We start from the raw sequence: 14,999 nt of genomic DNA, 5'->3' as shown, positions 1-14,999 counted from the left end.
ATTTATTAAAGTTGGGCTTCGATCTGTTCGAACTTGAAGAGAGTGTTTCATCCACTTCTCTAAGGAAACCATCTGAAACGGATGAGCCAGTCACACCCCTTCATCCAGCCAACTTGAGCAATAAATTAAAATCGTCTACAAGACCTTTGGAAGTGAGAGGCTTGAAAAGAACTGTCTAAACCTGTAATCAATCTTCACAGGACGTTTGCCCCCGAGTCTCATCCTCGAGCTCGTGCTATGAAGTAGAGAGCCGGCAGCCGACAATCGTCACCAGGACTAATGAAATTGCCTACAAAGATCCTTTAGGCATAGGCAGATGCCCTCTTGGCCCCACGGCAAAAATTGTACGGACTATAAATCAATCCTTGCGTGGAAACGACATTGGCGTCCAAGAATCTCAAAAACAACCCCCATTAGCGCAACTATGGGCTTGGTTACCAAAGGCACTGATTCTAAATAAGAACAAATAGCAATTTGCCGAGAACTTTTCAGCACCCCTTGCTACCAAACAAACATCTGGGAAACCAGATCTCTCCTTGGGGTCTTGGAATACTCGTGGATTTCAACATCTGACTAAGAAAGGTGACCTAAACTTGGGGTGTTTGGATATCATCTGTTTACAAGAAACTTGGACAATCGAACATCCCTCTATGGATGGCTACGACTTGGCATTTGTCCCAGCGGTCAAAGGAACTTTTGGCTGCCCGTCATCTGTCCTCATAACCGCAATTCGCTGCGGCTCCGGATTACAGTTAAAGAACACTCTGAGATTCACAACTCATCTCTTGGCCACGGAAGTCAGTTGGAACCATTCTGAGGTGGAAAAGGGAAAGTCTAAAGCGCAACCTTTAATCATCATTAACGTCTATTGGAACCCTGCAGCCATGACTGACTCTTTCTTCATAGCCTTGATTGAAGAGACTATCGACGAAGCTCTGGTAAGGAGTCCAGAGGCTTTGTTAATCATATGCGGAGACCTAAATGCCACCTGGTTGCCACATGATTCAACTGATGATCTTCCTCTTTTTTCGTCTCTTAGAAACAAACAGGGGGTGGTGTGGCTGTCATCGATGTCATCCTGTGATTTACTCTGTGCGGAGGACCTATTCACCAGAGAAGAGAGGCCTCCTACTTGGGAAAGAGGAAATTCCTTCGCGGACATTGATCACATTTTCATAAGCAGGTACTTGGCAGCTCTTTCCACTTCGTTTGAAGTACGAAGATCTTCTGCTAGTGATCACAATTTGCTGGTACTGAAATGGAAGACAAAAATGCTCGACAACATAGTCATGCCCGTTCAAGTGGAGTCAAACAACCAGCAAAACCGCTTAAGACTATCAGAAACCTCGATTTCGAAGATAATGGCCCAATACCTGAGAATAGGAAACAAGCCCGACAAACTGATCGATCCGCAATTACCAGATTATCAACCGCTTCTGGTTCCTTTTAGATCTAAATCCAATGGTCCTAGACAGAGTAACAACCTGGCCAGACATGAATACTGCAAAGAACTGGTTCTGAGACGGCGCTCAGTGAGGAAAGCAAAAAGAAAACTTTGCGCTTTCCCCTCACAAGAAAATCAGGCTACCTTCAAGCAGGAACAGCAAACTTATAAATCATGGATCAGGCAATACCGCAGTAATTTACACCAACAAGATGCGGAAGCCATGTTGAAGTTGGTCTGTGGCCAACATCCTCGGGAGTTTTGGGCTCTCCTTAGATCGACTTTTTCTCCTTTTGAGGAATCGCCTTCAAATCCGATCTGTGAAACAACCTGGATAAATTTTTACGCAAACCTATTCCTGATGCCTGCATCTTCAAGTTCTCTGGAATTTAGCACAAAATTCGAACCATGGGTAGATCTGAGCAGTGAAGCTGAGATCTTCAAAGTCCTTCACAGACTCAAACCATCACGAGCTTCCCGGCCCGGACGGAATCACAAACCTTGACCTAAAGAAATACCCAACAGAATGGTCTTCATTGATCAGCGAAATCTTTAAACGATGTAAACAGGCAAGGAAAATTCTGTCTTCATGGACAACCACAATAGTAGTCCCAATATTCAAAAAAGGCCGGAAAGAGGATCCTAGGAACTACCGCCCAATCGCCCTTCTGGACACGATTGGCAAGGTGTTCGGCTCTTTACTACTCCAAAAATTTCAGCGATGGGCAAGTGAAGCAGAATACGCTGACCCGTGTCAAACGGGATTCACAAAAAACAGCGGCACAACAACCAACATTATGTTCCTTAGCGCACTCAAAAGCAAGGTGCTGGGAGGAGGCCCGAGAGTGTTCCTTGCCTTCATAGATCTGGCGCAAGCCTTTGATCAAGTAAATAGAGTGAGTCTGTGGAGAAAGCTGAGCCTTTGGAAATGCCCCGCTGAACTCCTTCAGCCAATTCAAGCACTTCATCAGGACACAAAGGTACGCGTGAGACTAAACCAAGCTGGCCTGCTATCGTCAGAAATCTCAGTCGGCCGTGGAGTGAAACAGGAATGCCCCCTTGCTCTGGCACTTTTTATCGCTTACTTGGGTGATTTCAAAGCCTCAGAACTAACTATCCGCTCCTTCCCGCCGACTATGGGAAAGTTGAAAACCACTAGGCTAGTCTACGCGGACGAAGTAATCCTAATGGACATGACCCCTATTGGCCTCCAGCGCCAGCTTGATAACTTGGCTGCCTATATTAGAGCAAACGATTTAACCATCAATGCATCTAAAACCAAGATTCTGACCCTGGAAAAACATAAACGACCACAAGAAAAACTATCCTGGTACTTGGATGGGGCTCCACTAGAAAAAGTCTCCAGTATTAAATATCTAGGAGCAACACTAGACTGTTCTAGTATCAACGTAACCCTTCAGAGTTGCTTAATGACCAAAGCAAAAAATCTAGCGGCGCAAGCCCGGGCAATGGATAAATAGTTTGGTCACTTTTCCTTGCTACCATTGATCAAATTCTATAGGATGAAGGTTGTTCCATCACTCACCTACGCAGCGGAAGCCCTTCCCCACACGCCTGCCAATCTGTGGCTGAAGTTAGAGGGTTACTTCTGGCGCATGGTCCTAGGTCTCCCAAAGTCAACATCGGCTCCCCTTATTAGAAGAGAGCTAGGTCTCCTCTCATTGGAAGGGACCACGGAGATAAAATCCATGATGCTCTACAGGAAAATGCTGCTTCCAGATTGCTCACATGTGCTAGCCTTCGTACGTGCTGAAATTTTGACAGCACGCTGTTCTGTTTTAAAATCTTGGGAAATGGTGCATAAAGCGAAACTTTTGGAAATCCACTCTTCAGAGCAAGTTCTCATCCGCAACCCGTCTAAAATAAAAAGGAAAATCAGTGAGCTGGACTGGATTCAAACCTTGAACAATGCAATGAAAGCAAAATCAGTCAGCGTTCTTCCACCCTATCAAAGCAAACTGACCATTGTTCCGAACTATTTGACCAAGTTTCCCAACAAAGCTGCAAGAACCTTGTTTTTGAAAGCGTGTTTCAATTTACTGTCGACTAATGAGATTTGAAAAATCAGAGGACAGAGTAACTCAAACACATGCCGTATTTGTGAAAATGACACTAACGTGGAAACAATACGTCACTTACTCCTAAACTGCCCAGGAACCAGGGCTATAGCCGAGAAATTCTTGTTACCACATCTTTCAGCATCATATACCAGGGAAGAAGAACTGTGGTGGACTCACCTAATGAGTGGAGAAAGAAATACCTGGACAATTGCCACTACACAGACTCTTAAGTTTATCTTATCCTTATGAAACTTAAATCATCGTCATAACCACAATTCCTCTTCTGAAATGTAATGATCTCCTCTTCCATTTTCGTCTTCTTCTTTTCGGTCTTTCTGTCATGATACAGCTTCTTGTTCTACATTTTCGCTTTCTTCTTTTCTTCACTTCGTTTTGTTTTCTACTATGTTTTGTAAAAATCATTAATTTGATTAAATCAACTAAATAAAAAATGAATGAAAAATGAATAATACTGTCCAGACCTGAGCTAAAGATAGTAAGGTACAGTAACGTCAATCCAGCATGGTTTATAGCAGAGGAAGTGGAAAATGGAGAGTATGCACATGACTGTACACAAGCCATTTACATTTACTCAGGCATGGCACTGCTGCAAGCGCTGGGACAAATCGCTGCTGAGGGTCTAGAACATCTTGGCCGCCCATAGGAGGGAATCTGCTCCACAGGAGTAGGGTTGGTGGCACCCCCGACCCTCATGCCCTGGGAGGAGATGTGCAGCTCCATCTTGCACATGGAGGGCATCAAGGGAGTCAGGGCAGCAGAGGCCAGAGCTGGGACCCAAGGTGATTGTGGTAAGTACAACACAATCCATGTAAATGCAGATGTTCAGTCCAAATACCTGCATCCTCAGGCAGAGAAACACCAAATAGGTAAGGGAACAGCTCCAATACTTGTCAGGCGCAGCATATGGGCCAATCACATATGCCTGCCAGGGGTAGTGGGCAGATGTAGCCATGCACAAGCACTGCAGCCAAAATGCACTGCCTCACACATGGACACATAACGCAAGCCCATGTGCACCAAAGGAGAACAGGACAAGAATCATAGGTCCGCCGCACACACGAAAACAAGCCTCCTTGACAGACCAACAGTCAATGTGCACTCCCACCACCCACATGTAGAAGCACACATTTGACCAAACAGACCAAATATACAGCATGACAAGAGCAGGACACACACAATGTAGCATGAGTGTAATGTAAGCCTGCAGATGTGAAACCCAGAAGACTAACTGCATGCTCATCTGACCCCAACAGGCACATCCTCTGAGAGCAACACGGCTGGACTGTGATCAGGACGAGCATGTGCAGGCGGGAAAGGCTCACCACTGCCTCTTGCAGTGCAAGCACCACCACCTCCTGCTGTGATGGCTGCACAACTGACACCACCACCACCTCTTGCTGTGACAGCTGTGCAACCAGTACCACCTCCTGCTGTGACAGCTTTGCAACCAGTACCACCACCACCTCCTGCAGTGACAGCTCCACAACCAGCACCACCACCTGCCAACAACACCACCACACCTGTGGTCAGTGGCCCAGCTGTCCCTCCTGTGCCTTACCCAACACCAGTGCCACACCAGCCACTGCCCTCATGTGGTAGCTACAGCACGGAAGAGGAGGAGGAGGAGGATGACCACACCCCCTACCTGACCCCATCGCTCTGCCCAGCAAGAATGCACAGCCCCCTCCTCAACCCATGCCCAACATTCGGGCCATGGATGTGCAATGGAGAACCGGCATGGGATGAGCTGCAGCTGCTATGGGAGTGCATCCAGGCCAGCAGCAGTAGGAGCGCACAGGCGCATGGGTGCAAGGCAGCACCACTGCTGCCCTGCTCCTCCTGGCATAAAGGGTCAGCAAGGGGAATGAGGGAATCTCCGCCATGGCGGAGTCCCTCTTGCACACCCTGCAAGTCCCCCTAGACAACTTGGGTGCCCAGGGGTCTGACCCACCATCCAGCATCACTACCACTGGGAGCATGCATCAGGGCAGCTCAAGGCTTTGCCCCTAAGCAGATTTCTTCTACACCTCGGTAAGACAAGAGCCCTGTGACAAAGAGGCAGTGAAGATGACTACTGGTGTGACACTTTGGTTCACTTAGGGACTCTGGGGTGGTGGGGTTGTTGTAGGGGGTGAGGGGGGTGTGGGGACGGGGATGTGTGGGGAGGTATGTGTATGGGGACAGGGGTGCAGGGGAGGGGATATGCAGAAGGGTTATGGGGTGTGTTGGGACTGGGGAGTGGGGAAGGAGTGGGGGCACAGGGTGTTTGATTTTGTCTGTAATATTTCAATACATAGGGCCTCATTATGAGTTAAGAGGAAAATCGGAGGTAAAAGTAGCCCTGAGGAGTTACTGTTACCACCACTTGGTCTCTAATTCCCCATTAATTGTGAGTCCATTGGTCCCAATGGGCCTTTTTTGTGTAATTACCACATTGAAATTACCACACTGGAAATTCTGCCAATTCTGCCAATTTTTCAACATTGAGTAGGACGATTTACCTCCAGAGTTTTGTTGGAGGTAAATCCTTCACTCAAAAGCCAAAATCATAATTTGGCATAGTGGTAAAGTTGGCAGTAACACAGTTACCGCCAATTTTACATGTACCACCTTACTCATAATGAGGCTGAGAGTTTTCACTTGAAGCAATGGGTGGACATTCCTTATTTTGGCGCAAGTATTTATTGTGTGTGTGCATCACATACAGTAAGATGTAAGGCAAGTGCAGAGTGAAAGAAGGAGTTATCAGTCAGATATTGGCGGGCCATTTACCCATCCCTAGCTTTCATGCAGACGTAAATGGACCTGGCTGGTGCTGCATCATCATCATCCTCCTCTGGTGGAGGAATGTCCAGATCTGGGGGCTGGGGTATGTTGCGTCTGACACAGATATTATGCAACATTGCAGAGGGCAGGAATATCTGTCCCACCTTCTCTGGCCTGTTCATCAGTACACACCCAGACTGGTGTAGGCATCTGAAACGTGCCTTTAAGCACCCAAAGGTCTGCTCAAAGGTTCCTCTGGTCCTCACCTGGTCCTTAAATGCACCCTGTTGTATGCCATTTCTTCCTGCATCTCAGGATCCCTCACAGGGGTCATCAGCCATGTAAGCAGATGATATCCAGAGTCACCTGCAAGGGGTAAAGACGCAATGTTAGCCTTATCTTCCATGTAGCCGATCTGTGCAAATTAGCCATATTTTATGCTTAGCCTGTATGTGTAGGTTAGCCACATTCTGCATCTGGTCTATTAGTATAGCTATGCTTATGCTCTCTGATGCACCCTGAGGCAGGCACTGTGTATGATCTCTATCATGCTGGTTTATGCTCCCTGAGATGGATTGTTGGGGTGGGAAATGCATCACACTTAGATATACTGTTGGGGGTAGGACATGTATTGCCAGTATTTAACCATACTAGAGACTCACCATTCAGCATACGTACCCAGAAACTCTAAACTAAACACAACCATACCTCTAATGCATCACCAAACGCACGCACTTCACTACACCCGACATGAAAATAAACCATACACAATCATGTCTCAACACCACATGACAGCTACCAAAAGAAAATGCCCCAACGCTCAGTGACAGTCTGCCAACAGCAAATCAAAGCTGTCTTGATCTTCTCCCTCTCAATCCCACTAACAGATCACCCCAACACTCCTTCCATTGCAGACCCGCCAGAACACCAATAGACTACGCGAGTGGCAACAGTGCGCTGTAAAAGACCCATTAATATTAACATTGACATTAAAATGTGTGAGTAATGATGCTTGGCAGTGGTGTGACAGAGAGATCTCAACGGTCAATCTGTGCATGCATGCACCATGTCTCACCAGGACAAACGTCTCATGACCATAGGTGGCCTTGTCTACAGATTGACTGGCATTGGAGGAGGAATGGGTTGCATTCTGGTACCTGTAATGCATTACCGGCGAAAGTGTTACTCCTGCGTGTTGTGGCCTGTCAATTGAGACATGCGCTGGTTGGTCCTGCATGTGCAAGGTGCTTGGTGGACATGCATTTGTGACATATTCCCCCCACCCCTTTTGCCTGTGACCCATGCTGCAATGTAGGTGTAAATGTTCATACTTACCAAACATCCTGGTCCTTTGTCCTCTGTAATGTGCCATTTAAGCTGGCCGGGTGCTATTATGGAGGACCATGGAGTCACACCAGGTGCACCAGTATGCCATGGTCAGGTCGGTGTCCCAGGTCACCTGGACATTGAGGGAATGGAACTGCTTCTTTTCCTTGTAGACCTCCTCTGAAGCATGGGGGGCACCAGCTCTACGTGTGTGCAGTCCAATGCTGCCAACACATTGGGCATGCCCGCAATCGCATAGAAGTGGGCCTTGGTGGCAATGAACTGTGCCTCGGTGGTGGGAAGGGACAATCTGCTGCCTCACATGGTGCAGGAGGGCCTCTAGTACCTGCATGAGCACTCTGGAGAAGGCAGGCTGCAAAATGCAATGTAGCTGGCTCATGGAGTGCTGGAATGTGCCAGTGGACAGGAAGTGCTGGACCAACACCAGCTTCAACAGTGGGAATATGTCTGCCCTGATGCCGATCCTGCTCCCGATGTCATCCCGGGTCAGGAGGTTATGAATGGTCTTCCTGTTTACACTGTACAGGTGTGTATCTGACTGTCTGTGAGGGCCCACGCTGTGGTCCTTACGTGAGGGATCAAAGCACACCTTTGCCTCACCACGTGCATCACCTGTATTCCTACCCTCATCCTCCTCCTCCTTCTTTCCCTGGCCTCCTTGCACCACTGCTGCTGCTCCAGCAGCTGGACTTCGGCATGGAGCAGCTCGAGGTTCATGGTAGCGAGTGGCAATTAGTTGCAGCATGGTTGTGTTAGAAAGTGTTCTTGGGGAAGGACTGTTTCTGTGTTTTCCGGGTGCCTCTAGCTGGATTGGGTGCACATGTGGTCTTATTTCCCTCACCTGTGTGCATTTACTGGCTGCTCTTAGGTGATGTCATTTCCGGCTTGTTTTTCTAGTATTTCCAACAAATATCTGCCGTTATTACTGGCAAATACAGTCACGTAATACCATTGTGCCTGTATTACTTGCACAGCTTTACTGTGTTGCCGGTATTTACTTTTGACTGAATTACCTGCTCTGGTGATTCTGGGTGAAGTGCTGTAGGTGCCGGTAATTTCAACAATGTAAATACCAGCAAAAATATACTTTGCTGGACTGGTAAAACTGCCAGTAAAGGGTATTACTGGCACTTTATTGTTTTCTGGCAAAGTTGTAATGAGGGCCAACACTTTATTAGAGATGGTATCTGTCTTAACAGATTCAACAATATTGACCTTTACATTTTCAGAGCTGATATTTTTATCAATAGGGCTGAAAAGTTCTGACCTCCTTTTTGCTTCAAGTGATGGGCTGCCTCATGTTGAATCAAGGAATCCTCCTCTAGTGTCCTAGTAATTGCAGTTATAGGTCTTTCGGAGGCAAACAGACTGGTATTGATATTAATCTGCTCATTTGACTCCACATATACAACATTGCTCACCAAATGATCAGGTATGACCAAAGGTTTTTCTTCCAGAATTCAGAGTTGTTTCCCTCTCCTTGTGAGCCATACTAGATTGTAGAATTATTCTATCATTATCATGCCCCTTTCAATCTGAAAGCAAAACCTCTAGTTCCTTGATCACTGTGTTTGCCTCAGATATAGAAGCAGATGTAAAAAGTGATTTCTTAACAATCGGAGCGAGAGTGAACAATGTCCATGCCTTGTGCTTAGTTATGGTTGCAAGTAAAAAACATGACTAACTACTATAATTCACAAAACAATTAAGACACAATAAATCATACCTCTGTCCTTAATATAAACATGTTTGCCTCCATTTACTAAAATGTGAACTCTTGTATGACACTAATGCAAGTTACTTAAAAAGCTAAGCTTAAAACATTTTGTCAACAATTCTGGCTAAAATGTTTGGTGCTTCAGGTTATTTAATCAACAAACTTGACTAGGAATGTTGAATGAGAGCTTACTCTGGGTTCAAAGACTTCTTCCTGCAGTTACCGACATATGAAAATACCCAAAACCCAAAACCATTCTAATGACAGCTTGCGTGCATTTAAACCATTTTAAACCATACTAAAATGTTTAAACACTTATAATAGAGTTTAGAAACTTCAGTTTGTTGTCTAAAGAAGTTAATCTAATTATGGGATGAAATTAGATCTGGGTACATCTAAAAAAGAACTCGGCACAAAACTAAGAAAGCACAGGAAATGTTTTGTATACACAGCTATAGAGACAATTTTAATACATTTAATGCATTTTGGTCAACCATTTTTGTTTATACGCTGTAACTTAATGCACAATATAACAGGAACGTTGTTGATTAAAATATTGAATTGCCTAATGCATAGAGTTTGTTTGTGTACCTATATGCATAAAAACATGCAGAAGTATACAAAATTAATTTTAATATTTTTCAAGTATTAGACAGAAGAATATTATAAATAATAGAGACTGAGTTACATCTTTTGATAAGGTCTACATTCCTTAAATTTACCAGTAAGAATTACACAAAGCATGTTGATTTCCCTTTTTCAAATTACTTTTAAATAGTCAACTTGGTTGGGCTCTAATTGAACTTGAGATGTGCTTATCCAGGGCTCAGCCGTCAACAAAAGGAATGGAAAGTATTAACTTTCTGTAAAACAGACCACACCACCAATCAGTGAACAAGCCATTAACAGATATCAATAGGCACAGCTATGGGTTCTAAGAAGAAAAATCCTTGTTTTAAAATATCATGAAAATAGAGCTATATGCAAGCCAGATATTGGAATTGGCTCAAATCAATGGACCTACATTTTTTTTAAAATTATATTTTATTGAGTTTTTCAGAGAAATAAAAAACAAACAAAGACATCAATAGTAAATGTTCAATTCACAGTACGTCTTCACGGCATCTCGTGGTGAAAAAAACTCAGTACATGCATAGTAAGTGCCACATTTCAGATCTCTATTTTGAATCAGTACCCCGCCCTTCCCTCCCACCCCCCTCTCCCACTCTACTTGCATTGCTAAACAGTCGAAGGACTATGAAGAAGGAAAGAGAAAAAAAACAAAAAAAAACATTTGACTGTTGACTCAGCGCATATCATTAATACATTTTCATTGGCATTGCGTTAAACCATGATCATTGTTAACATTGATCAGCTCAAGGCTACTTGGGGGCGTGAGTATGGCCCAATACATTATCTACTGTAAATGGCATCTTTGGTTAATCCCCTGGTTCCCAGAATGCTGTGTAGTACTCTAGGAAAGGCAACCATATCATCCCAATGTTTCTACGGGAATCGTGTATCACTGCCGTAAGGTTTTCCATCTCATATATGGAATATGCTTTGATCAACCACTCTCTTTTTGAGGGGAGAGCGGATGATTTCCATTTTATGGTGAGACACACTCTTGCTGCCAATAACAGATTTTGTGGCATGTGCGATAGCGATTCGTGTACATCTTCCCCATCTTACTCGACTCCAAACAAAACCAGAGTAGGTGATAGTTCCCTGACGACCCCATCAATGGCTTGGATCCACTCCAGAACTTCCTTCCAATATATTTGTACCTTGTTACATTTCCACAATTGGTGCCAGTAGTCACTAGCAATAAGTGGATATGCCTGGAAACATTTTGGATAGGTGCAAGGGCTTGTAGTGCCATCTCATCAACAATCTGACATTGTGCATTTTATATTGTATGGAGATCGAGGAGCCCCATACCGCCTTGTGTATTGCCCCCCATATCTCTGGTTGGGACGTTGTTGACATCTCCGTCTCCCACTTAACCTGTGACAGCGGGCGCTGGAGATGACCCCTATTAATTAAAGCTTTGTATATTCGAGCAATGAGACCTTTCGTTGTTTGAGGAGTACTTCATATTTGTTCGAATGGTGTTAGGGCGCATTTTAGGGAGTATCCGCATCAGGCATCAGAAAGGGCACTTCTCAGCTGGAGAAAAAGCAGGGGGGACGTCTGAATTCCTCGAAGGTTACAAACAAGCCTTTTTTCCAAAGTTGACCAGCCTGGGTTAGCCCAGCCTCATACCAATGCTGAAATCGCTGCACTCCCTGTATTAAGTCGCGGATTGGGGGGGACCAGATATTGGATTGGGTGCCAGAGGGACCACAAGACTTTGAGGATAGGATGTTCCTTTATGCGTCGCGTCATTGCCGGTTGTGGGACCCAAAGCCATTCTCCCAACGTGACCTGGGCAAATATATAGTTTTCTATTGCTACCCACTGTTTTTCGGGGTTGTCCCACAAGTGTGCCGGGAGTATACGGAGTTGAGATGCCTTATAATACTCTTCTAGGTCTGGATAACCCACTCCTCCCCCTTCTTGGGTAGTATTAGTGTGGAATATTGTATCCTCGGTCTTTTATTGGCCCATAGGAATCTAAGTAGGGTGCGTTTTACTTCTGCCAAGAAGGCTTCCGGGATGATGATTGGGAGGGATTAAAACAAGAACAGTAATCTTGGTAATATATTCATTTTTATAGTGGTGAAGCGCGCGGTCCATAACATGGGGAGTGAAAGCCATCTCTTAATGTCTTGTTGAATCGTATTCCACAATGGCATATAATTGGCTTCAAAGAGTTCTGAGAGAGAAACTGTAATGTTTACCCCCATGTATCTCACCACGGTCGTTTGCACCTGGAAGTTCCAATTTGTATGTAAGAGTGTAAGTAATTTGTCATTTTTTTTTTTTTTTAGGGGGACAGCTATTATTTTTTGCAAGTTGGCCTTAAAACCTGATAGGGCGCCATAGTGTGCCAATTCTCTTAAAAAAGCGGGGACTGATTCTGCTGGCTGGGTGAGATACAATAAAATGTTGTCAGCGAACATGGCTAACTTGTACTCCTTTCCCCCTCAGGGAATACCCTTAATTGTTAGATTGGACCTGATGGCTTGGGCGAAAGGCTCTACGACTAAAGCATAAATGAGGGGGGAAAGTGGTCACCCCTGCCTCGTGCCTTGTGTGAGGTCGAAGGGACTGGAGGAAACTCAGTTTATTGAGACCTTGGCCTGGGCTGACCTATATAGGGCCTTTGCTCCTTGTATCCATGTGGCTCCCAACCCCACCCATTTCAATACCACATTCAAAAAAGGCTATTCTACATGGTCAAATACCTTTTCAGCATCAACAGAGAGAAAAAGAGGGTAACTTCCTGCCTCTCGAAGCGTGCCCATAAGGTCGAGGGTTTTTCTAATGTTATCTGCCCCTTGCCGTCCTCTGACATAACCCACTTGGTCCGTGTGAACCTGTTGGGGGAGGACAGGCACGAGACGCAAGGCCAGGATGCTCGAGTAGATCTTGGCGTCAACGTTTATTAGGGAATTTGGACGGTATGAGAAACATTCCAAAGAGTCTTGGCCTTCCTTGGGGATTACTATGATAATAGATTCTGTGAAAGACTTGGGGGCCTGACCCGATTCTAGGATTGAGTTGAATAATTTAGCTAGGAAGGCAGAGAGTGTGTTGGAGTTTATTTTATAGAAGGCTGGAGTGTATCCATCTTGCCCTGGCGCCGAACTTGCCTTAAGGGCAGCAATGGCTCCCTTCACTTCTATTTCGGTTATGGGGACGTTCAGTATAGCTAAGTGGTCAAAAGATATAGGCGGCCGTGGGAGGGTGGCTAAATATTCTTCAATGGTTGATGGGGGGCTACTACCTTCTGCGGTGTACAACTTTGCATAATATGTCGAGAAACGATCAACGATGTCCTGTGGATTTGTGAGGGGAGGGCCTGATTCGTTGTTAATTTTGAAAACTGCTCTCTTTTTGTTTGAGATATATGAGCTGCGTGAGGGCTTTGCCGTTCCATATGTCTTTTAATTCTTCCCTCAATTTCTTAACTTTCAAAACCACCTCTTCATCACTGGTGGGGAGCTCACGAAGAGAACGCTCCAACTGGGTGATGTCTGCTCTCAGTTCTCTTTCTCTTAACATTCTGAGTCTTTTCTTGGACACGCCCTCTGATATCAAAAGCCATCTAATTGTGGCCTTCCCCGCTTCCCAGACCGTATTGTCACACCTTGGGGGAGATGGTGGGCCCCCTGCCCTATGCACTCTGTCGGATTCAAGCACAGGAGGTGTAATATTGCTGTATAGGGGCGAGATTAGAGCTTTCACCTTGCTTTCCAGGCTAGAGGGAGTTTCCCCCTTTTCCTCCTCCAGCACTATTATGTGAATATTTGATTGCCACTCTCGATTCTCCAAATCATCGAGTTTAGATTCCATGTCCCGTTCCTTTTGCTCCGAATTTATGTCTGCAAATCCGAGACTGTTTCTGTTAGGCTATTCTTTATTGATCTGCTTTTCCCAAGGAGAAGCCGAATATCTGATTTAGTAGCCGCCCAGCTATGGAACTCCCTCCCCCAGAATATTCAAATGATTCAAGCTTTTAACATATTCAGAAGCCATGTCATCAATTGGCTCCTTAACAAAACATAATCGCCATAGCTGCAATACTAGTGACCTTTTGTAGACTACACATTTTGCACATACGTTGCCCTGTACTCTCGTTATGACCTTGAACGTCTGACTGTATAGAAATGTACTATTTTGTATAATATGTATATATTTTACTGTCGTAAATCTTAACATGACTGCTCTTTGTAACCATTTAATTATCCTTACAGCGCCCAATTACCTCTGGGGCAGGTGCGCTTTATAAATAAAATAAACAAACAAACAAACAAAGTAGCACTGTCGCCGTCATTACCTTGGATGTCAGAGGAGCTCTGGACTTCTTCTACTTCCATGGCTGAGTTTGTGAGGCTAAACTTCCGCAGAGCAGCTAAGGTGCGCGGGTCCAGTTTCAACTTGGGCAAGGTCTATGAGTCCAACTTGCGGTTTGGGTGGCTGGTGGACAGTGGGCTTGCACTGCCTGTATTTTATGTGTAAAACTCAGTCTGTCGTGGAGAGGACCACCTTATTCCACGTGAGTGTCTGTGTTGATCACCTTTGCCGTAGGGAGCAGGCAGTTATGCAGCTTTCCTGCCTCCACGCTGCTGTGCCTTTGCAGTGTTTCGGGGACGGTAAGTATGTAGCTGTTATTATGGGTTCCGGCTCTTTACAATACTGCAGGATCACTGCACTACTCTTTAAGTAATATAGTGGGAGAGTGCATACAATGTCATTTCCTTAGCTGTTGCACAGGCACCACACATTGCAGGAACATCAGGTGTCACATGGTTCAACTTGCCATTTGGGAGTGAAGCCTTATAGTGGTGGAACATGCCCCATGCCTATTGGGTTGAGTGGGAAAGAGCGGAAGGCAGCCACCAGATCCAGGGTGCATGAGCTGGTGGGAGGCTTTTAGCTCTGGGGGCACCACTTCAATTAGGAGAGAGCAGTTTCACCGTTCACGAAAATGGGGGTCGTTAACATGCCCTGTGTA

Source organism: Ambystoma mexicanum, chromosome 3q (genome assembly GCF_040938575.1).
Source record: "Ambystoma mexicanum isolate Mex_15411 chromosome 3q, UKY_AmexF1_1, whole genome shotgun sequence".
NCBI classification, from domain to species: domain Eukaryota; kingdom Metazoa; phylum Chordata; class Amphibia; order Caudata; family Ambystomatidae; genus Ambystoma; species Ambystoma mexicanum.
Note: the sequence above shows the minus strand (reverse complement) of the source record.